Raw genomic sequence first — 8,208 nt, 5'->3', positions numbered from 1 at the left:
TTGAGGGTTGCTTCTACACTTACTCCTATCTGGAGAATCTGAAGGTTCACTTTGCGCCAACCTACTTCGCTCGGGAGAGAAGGATAGGTGGAAGTTTGTGACATTTGATTATTCTCATGCGGAGCATTCCACAGGGACTTGGGAGAGATTTACCGAGTTGTTTAGATATGAGTTTGTACCATTGGTTGAGAGGGAGTGGTTGGCCCATGAGTTCCTATCTCTCAAGTAGAAGACAGAGATGATGATTGAGAACACCAGGATGTTCCATGATAGGGCCTTATTTAGTCGTGGACACGTGTCATTGGAGCAGGCACATGTGAGTCGATATATGAGTATCCTAAGGAAGGATATACATGAGTTCATGGCGAACACCTCGTATCGGACATTAACTGAGTTGCAGATCAATGCCAGGAGGAGAGAGATCGAGTTGGAGACCTAGGGGAGAGAGAGAGAGAGAGAGAGAGAGAGAGAGAGAAAGAGAGGAGAATGAGACTCAAGGGAGAGATAGGAGGCTAGTACAGTCGCAGTCGGTGACTAAGCGGTTCAAGCCCGCTGATTCGAGTGTTAGAGGCCGGAAGGGCCGCACTTGCAGCAAGTGCGGCAAGGGTCACAAGGGACCCTATCAACCATGGACTACTTGCTACATGTGTGGCAAGGAGGGGAATATAGTGAAGGATTCACCAAGGAATTTCAGGTTTGCTTCAATTTCAACCATAAGGGTCACATGAGGTCTGAGTGTCCTCAACTTGCAATGAGGACGGTTCAGGCTCCTGATCCTGCGACCTTGCGTATTACCGATGGCCGGCAGGGGAAGGTCGAGGCTTCGAGGGCTCGAGTGTGAGCGTTTCAGTTGACAGAAAAAGAGGCCAGAGCAACGTTGGACGTCATGGTTTGTATGTATTTCTTTATTATTTTTGTTGATTTGATTTATGTTTGCTTATTATATTGCTCCTATTAGATATTTTCTTGTGAATTTTATACCTACTCTAGTGTTGTTTGACTTGGGTTCTAGTCAGTCTTTTGTGTTATCATATTTATGTCATGGTTTTAGCATTGCTTGTGAGCCCTTGATTAGGCCACGTGGATTTCTATAGATAATGAGCATGCGGTCTCCGTTATTGACATCTATTAGGGCTGTGTACCGGAGATTTTTGGTATTGGATATCCGATAGAACTTATTGCTATTGCGATGAGAGATGTCTTTATTATCATGGGTATGGATTGGTTTAGCCAGTTTGGGGCTCTGATTGACTGTGATCAGTAGTTGGTGACGATTCGAGACCCAAGTGGGGGAGTCCTTACCATCTACGATGAGGGTACTAGGACTGGATCGGATTTCTCCTCAGCCGCCAGGGCGAGACAGTGTTTACTGTAAGGGTGCAATGATATTTTGATGGGTTTTGAGCACTACAACATTCATATGGTGCACATGCAACCCTAATGCTTTCGATCTAGGCTTTTCTCAAGTTATATATGCAAAATATTATCCAAACCATTAACCCGATACGATTTTTGGATTTAATGAATAAACATAAGTTAGAAGAATACCTTTCTTGTTAACTAGTAATAACAAGTAATCCTTTCCTTGATATTGAACTTCAAGAGCTTAGTGCTTCAATTGTTGCACCTCTAATGGAGTTACAAACACCACTAACAATTGGATGAACACAAAGAGAGGGAGGGAGGCTAGGATTTTCGGCTAGGGTTTCTTCTTGAGATCAAGTGGCCGAAATCCTCATGCCAAGGAGTCTAATTATACTTGTGGCTGCTAGGGTTTTAGGTGAAACCTTAATTTGACTGGTTAATCCTTAAGCATCCCATGTACTCCTTCTAGAATGCTCCTTTGGACGATTTCTCTACAGGCTTGCCATAGAATTCGTCCAACCTTATTCCAAGGTGATCCATCAGCCCAGTTGCAACTATCAGTGATTTGCAATATCAGTCCCCGTTATTTTAATCAGTCTCTTTTGATCACTAAATTAATTCCAAATTAATTTCTGATCAATACTAATTCAATAATATGATTTCTCAATTAATATATTATTCTTATAATATATTAATAAATAGTCTATCAACCTTCTTCTCATAATTTATCCTGTCAAACTGTTATGATGAAGGCAACCCAAAAGGACCATGCTACTATTGGGTTAAGTACGTATCAGTTATAGTTATGGGCTTAGACACCTAATCCAACACATTTGTGGTAGATACTCGGGTTGAATAGAATAGATCGATTTCCATCTCTGATGTTCTTATTGTGCGAGATTTCCCTGATATATTTCCACAGGAGTTATCAGGTGTGCCTCCTAAGAAGCAGGTGGTGTTTCGGATCGACCAGATCCCTTGTGCGACACCGATTACCAAGGCACCATATCGACTTGCGCCACCCGAGATGCAGGAGTTATCTTCTCAGCTTCAGGATCTATTAGGAAAGGAGTTTATTTAGCCGAGTAGTTCACCGTGGGGAGCACCGATCCTTTTTGTCAAGAAAAGTGATGGTTCGCACCAGATGTGTATTGAATATCTGAAGTTAAACAAGCTGACGGTGAAGTACCATTATCCATTGTCAAGGATTGATGATCTTTTCGATCAGTTGTACGAGGCATCTTGGTTTTTCAAGATCGATATGAGGTTTCATTACCATCAGATGAGGGTGCGAGAGGAGGATATTTCGAAGATGACATTCATAACTCGTTATGCATATTACGAGTTTGTGGTGATAACTTTTGGGCTCACCAATGACTTGCAGTGTTCATGGATCTCAAGAACCAGGTGTGTAGGGCTATGTTGGACTAGTCGGTGATTGTCTTCATCGATGATATCTTGGTCTATTCAAAGATCAAAGAGCATCATGAGGAGCATATGCGCAAGATTCTTGGGGTTCTGAGGATGGAGAGGCTATACGCCAAGTACTCCAAGTGTGAGTTTTGGTTGTGCAAGGTTTAGTTTATGGGAGACCTCGTCAATCAGAACAATATTTTGGTTGACCCAGCCAAGATAGAGGCGGTTATGCGGCAGGAGGTTCTGAAGTCTCCATCTGAGATTTGGAGTTTGCTCGATTTGGTGGGATATTATCGAAGATTCATTCGAAACTTCTCCAAGATTGCAGTTCCTATCATTAAGTTGACAAGGAAGGATGTTGTGTTTAGATGGGGGCCTGAGCAGCAGGCATCATTTAAGACTCTTCGACAGAGACTTTGTGAGGCACCGATACTTTCCCTCCATGAGGTAGTTGAGGATTTTGTGGTCTATTGTGATGCATCCATTTTGGGATTAGGTGTTGTGTTGATGCAGAGATGGCATGTGATTGCATACACTTCGAGGATACTCAAGCCTCATGAAGCAAAGTATCCCATCTATGATCTAGAGTTGGGGGTCATGGTTTTCTCCCTTAAGATTTGGCACCATTATCTTTATGGGGTTCGGTGTATTATCCACACGGACCATAAGAGTCTATGATATCTTATGGATCAGCCTAATCTGAACATGAGACAGAGGAGGTGGTTCGATGTAGTAAAGGAGTATGATTGAAAGCTTCTGTATCACCCAAGCAAGGCCAATGTTGTGGCCGACACCTTGAGCCGAAGGGCAGTCAGTACCCCTATTCAGGATGTGTGTTTAAGGATGACCGTGACGACTCTAGTCTTGGAGATGATCATAGATACAAAGCAAGACGCCATCGAGGAGGAGAATCAGAAGAGTGTGTGGGTGGTTGGTCAGGTTTCAGCTTTTGATATCGACAGTAGGGGTTATTAACTCCTTCATGGACAGGCTTGGATACCGTATGCTGGTGGGGCTCGACGGGTGTTGATGGATGAGGCCCACAAGTCGATATTTTTCATTCATCCGGGGGCTACAAGGATGTATCTTGACCTAAAACATAACTATTGGTGGTTATGTGAAGATGGATGTGGCATGGTTCGTGGAGCGGTGCTTGACATGTCGGAAGGTCAAAGGCGAACATCAGTGCCCTCACGATAAGTTGTAGTCCTTGGAGGTCCCACTATGGAAGTGGGAGCAAATCATGATGGATTTCATTACTAAATTTCTAAAGATTGCGAAGGGTTTTGATGCTATCTGGGTAATATTTGTTTGTTTGACAAAGAGTGTTCACTTCTTATCCATTAGCGAGAGCTATTCTACCGAGAAATTGGCCGAGATATACGTCTAGAGGTTATGGCATGTCATGGGGTGCCGACTTCTACTGTTTCAGACTGGTATGTTCATTTTACTTCCAGATTTTGGAAGAGGTTTCATGAGGATTTGGGCACCCAATTACATTTCATTATCACCTATCATTCGAAGATAGAAGGTAGAGTGAGCGGACTATACAGACACTTGAGAATATATTGTGGGCTTACATCATTGATTTTGGTCGGAGCTGGGACTCCTACCTTCCTTTGGGTGAGTTTTCTTACAACTAGAGGCATCTTTCTAGCACTGACATGCCTCCCTTCGAGCTCATGTATGTGAGGAAGTATCAGACTCCTGTTTGTTGGGAAGAGGTCGGACAGCGAGTCATGGGGATCACTAAGATAGTGTACAAGACGATAAAGCTTATTCAACAAGTCAAGCAGAGATTGTTGACAACCCAAAGCAACCAGAAGTGTTATGTGGACCAACAACGCTCTATGTTGGCATTTCGAGTTGGAGATTTGGTGCTCCTGAAGGTATTACCTTAGAAAGGTGTTATCCAATTCAGGAAGCAGGGCAAGTTGGCCCCCAAGTTTATTGGGCCTTTCAGAGTGATAGCCCGAGTGGGAAATATGGCATATCGGCTAGAGTTGCTTGAGGAGTTTAGTCATATTCATGACACTTTCCATCTTTCCCAATCGTCGAAGTATGTGGATGATGACACAATTGTGGTTCCATTGGAGGACATTCAGGTTGATGGTCACATGAAGTAGATCGAGAGTCTGGTGGCGATTTTGGAGAGGAAAAAGGTAGTGAACCTGGTCAAAGTTCAGTGGCAACATCGAAAAGGTTTTGAGTGGACTTAGGAGCCCGAGGGTGAGATACGTGAGCATTACCCCAATTTGTTTGCAGAGGCTGACTTCAAGGACGAAGTCTGATTCTAGTGGGGTAGAATTGTAACACCCATTTCTATGTAAATTCCATTTTAACCTTTAAATATCAAGTTTTCCACACTAAGCCTATACGCTCGGCGTACACGTAAGTACACCGGGTGTTAGGCAATAAGTGGATCACGGAGGTAATTGGGTACGTTGGGCGTAAATGTAACTACGTCGGGCGTACTCGTGATGCGCTTTAACCCTAAGTATTTAGGGTTGTGTCCCCTATTTAAACATCTTATTCCGCCTTGGACATTCTTATGACCAGCCTCCATTCCTCTAAACCCTCAAATAGAAACCCTAGCACTTATGAGTAAGATTTGAAGCTTTTGAGTGATTTTTGAGTGTTCTTGGTAGTGAAGGAAGATCATTCAAGAGGTGGTGTTGCATTCAAGCTGTTGGATCCATAATCTACATCTCATTGTTTATCTATTGAAGGTATAAAGTTCATACCTTGGAGCTTGTTTTGCTAGATCTTGTTTAAGTTTAGATTTATGTTCATTTTGTCCCAAAACCTTGATCTTTGTGAGTATGGAAAACTCCAGAGTATTTGAGCTGGCCTTTCAGATGTTTTAGGGTGCATACAATCACAAAATGCCAACTTAGCGTTTCCTTTCATCCATGCATGAGTTTTGGAGTTTTTGGTGAAGTAAAAAGTTAGTGTTTTGGGATTAATCTCTCTTTAGCCATGCAAAGGCATAAAGCCAACGACTTTATGGATTAGGATATCTTTAAGGGTCAGATCTGAGGTTGGGATAAAGTGTCTTAATGATTAAGACCTTAAAAGTTGAGTTTTAAGTTAATACGGAGTACGTCGAGCGTAATCCTGGCTATGCCCAGCGTAGCCAGTTGCGAACTCGTTTCCCTTCCAGCCGTGTGCTCTAAGCCCAATGTAGAGCTGTGTATGTCACGCGTAAGGTCAAAATGTTGACATTTGACTTTTTTTGACTTTTAACAAATTATGCCTTTAGGTGAGTTTGTGAGGGTTTTTGTATTGGAAGGGGCAAAATGGTGTTTTGCTCTAAATGTGGATTAGACTTAGCTTGAGACTAGTTGAGTATGGAAAAGTACCTTAATTGTTAATTAGGGATATTTGGTGTAATTAATAGGCGGAGTCTAGTTCCGACAGTTTGGGGTGAGTTCTGTCAGTCATCTGTGCGAGGCGAGTCTCCTCACTATTCTTACCTGTGTGGTAGAATATTTATGTTGATCAGCTGGGTCTATGTGCTATTACTGTGATATGTGTTGTTGTGTGTGTTGAGACTTTGGGTAGTCTCTAGAGTTGTTGATAACCTCATGGTGTTCTGTTTGCATACTGAGACTTTAGGCAGTCTCCGGGGTTGCTGATAACCCATAACTGTTTATTTTGTGTCATGTTGTATGTGACATTTTGGGGAACTCACTAAGCTTCATGTTTGCAGATGTTGATTAAATGTGTTTCAGGTACTTCTGAGGATCGTAGGAAGACGAAGACTTAATTGTACACATTCTTTTGTAGTTTTATTTGCGGATATTTTAGGACACTCTGATATTTTGATGATGACTTGTGTTTGACACTAGTGATTTTCTTGGGATGATTTTTATGAACAATGTTTTATGTGACTTTTTAAAATGAAAATTCTGGTTTGAAAATTTGGATGTTACACACTCCCATGTAAATGGTACATGTAGCTAGGGGTGACAATTGATGACACAACACGACAACAATAACCGACTCGAAACGAAATTATGACGAAACTGAAATTTGAATTCGTGTTCGTGTCATGTTTGAAAAACATGATATCATGTGTTCTCATGTTCATTTTCGTATTATTTAAAAAGATGATATCATGTCGTGTTGTGTCTGTGTTAAATAAAACATTATCGTGCTGTATTGTGTTAGACAAAAACAAGATACAATTGCCGGATTTGTCACCCTTCATATAGCTCAAAAATGAAAATGATGTTGAAAAAAAAAACAAATTGACCATTTTGATAACATAATATCTCAGGAAGGAGGGAGTCATTCCCTCCTAACCCACTGAACCCACAGCCACATCATTTTTTTTTTTTTTTTCATCTTTTCCAACCCACAACACACGGAAACCTTATCTTTTTGAACCCACTCAACCCACTCAATTAAAAAAAATACAAAACAATCAAAGGTAAAATCTTAATTAGCAATAGAATTATCGGTGGTACTACTCCTGTTTCAACGAGTGGGTTGATTAGTTTCACTAACCCACTTCATCATCTCTCTCTACTTTCTCTTTCTTATTTTCTCTTGTACCATGTGTTTTAAAATTTGTACCTTAGTTGTTTTTTATTTTTTTTAATTGACTGGGTCGAGTGAGTTCAAAAAGATAAGATTTTCGTGTGTTGTGGGCTGGGAAAAAAAAATAATAATAAGAGACAAAAATTAATATGACAGTGGGTTGACTTGGGAGGGAACGACTAAGTGTAATATTAATGGTTTATTAAAAAAATTAAGAAACCGATTATCAGAATTTTAGGTCACGGAAATCACTTTTGCATCCAATCCAAACACAACCTGTAGTTCTCATATATTGTAGTTATGTTACGATCGAAGGGGTGAATATGATATTTAATCAATTTTCTAGATGATAAATGTATACATCTCATTATTAAAGGGTCTAAGTGAAAGTTCATATAGAAAGCAAACTACTCAAAAAGTATATTTTAGTTTTAAGCCCCAACTTTCTAGTCAAAGCCTCCACTCTGGCATTGGCTAGTGAATGAATCTTTTGACTATAAAATATGGTACTTAAACTTTATTGCAAAATAATAAATAATCAAATTTCTAATCCTTTAATTAATAATAAATATATTTGGCAGTACTCCGTTGGAAAGCAACTTCTAAGCAACAATATTCGTTTAATACTAACTGTATGATTTTTAATTAAGGTATAAATATTTATAAGCTTTTAATTTTAGTTGCTAATATTACTCTTAATATAATGAAAACCATGGTTTTTGTGGGGTGGTTTCCGACCGGCATGATATCACGAGACATGAGATTCCAATCAGCAGAAGATCGTGAATTTTATTTCTTGATATATATTATTTTTTAGTTTGATTATGTTTTACAAAGATATTTTATAATAAATTTGTCATAGTTGACTGTTCCGGTTAATGT

Source organism: Lactuca sativa, chromosome 8 (genome assembly GCF_002870075.4).
Source record: "Lactuca sativa cultivar Salinas chromosome 8, Lsat_Salinas_v11, whole genome shotgun sequence".
Taxonomy (NCBI): Eukaryota; Viridiplantae; Streptophyta; class Magnoliopsida; order Asterales; family Asteraceae; genus Lactuca; species Lactuca sativa.
This window is presented reverse-complemented; position numbering follows the sequence as displayed.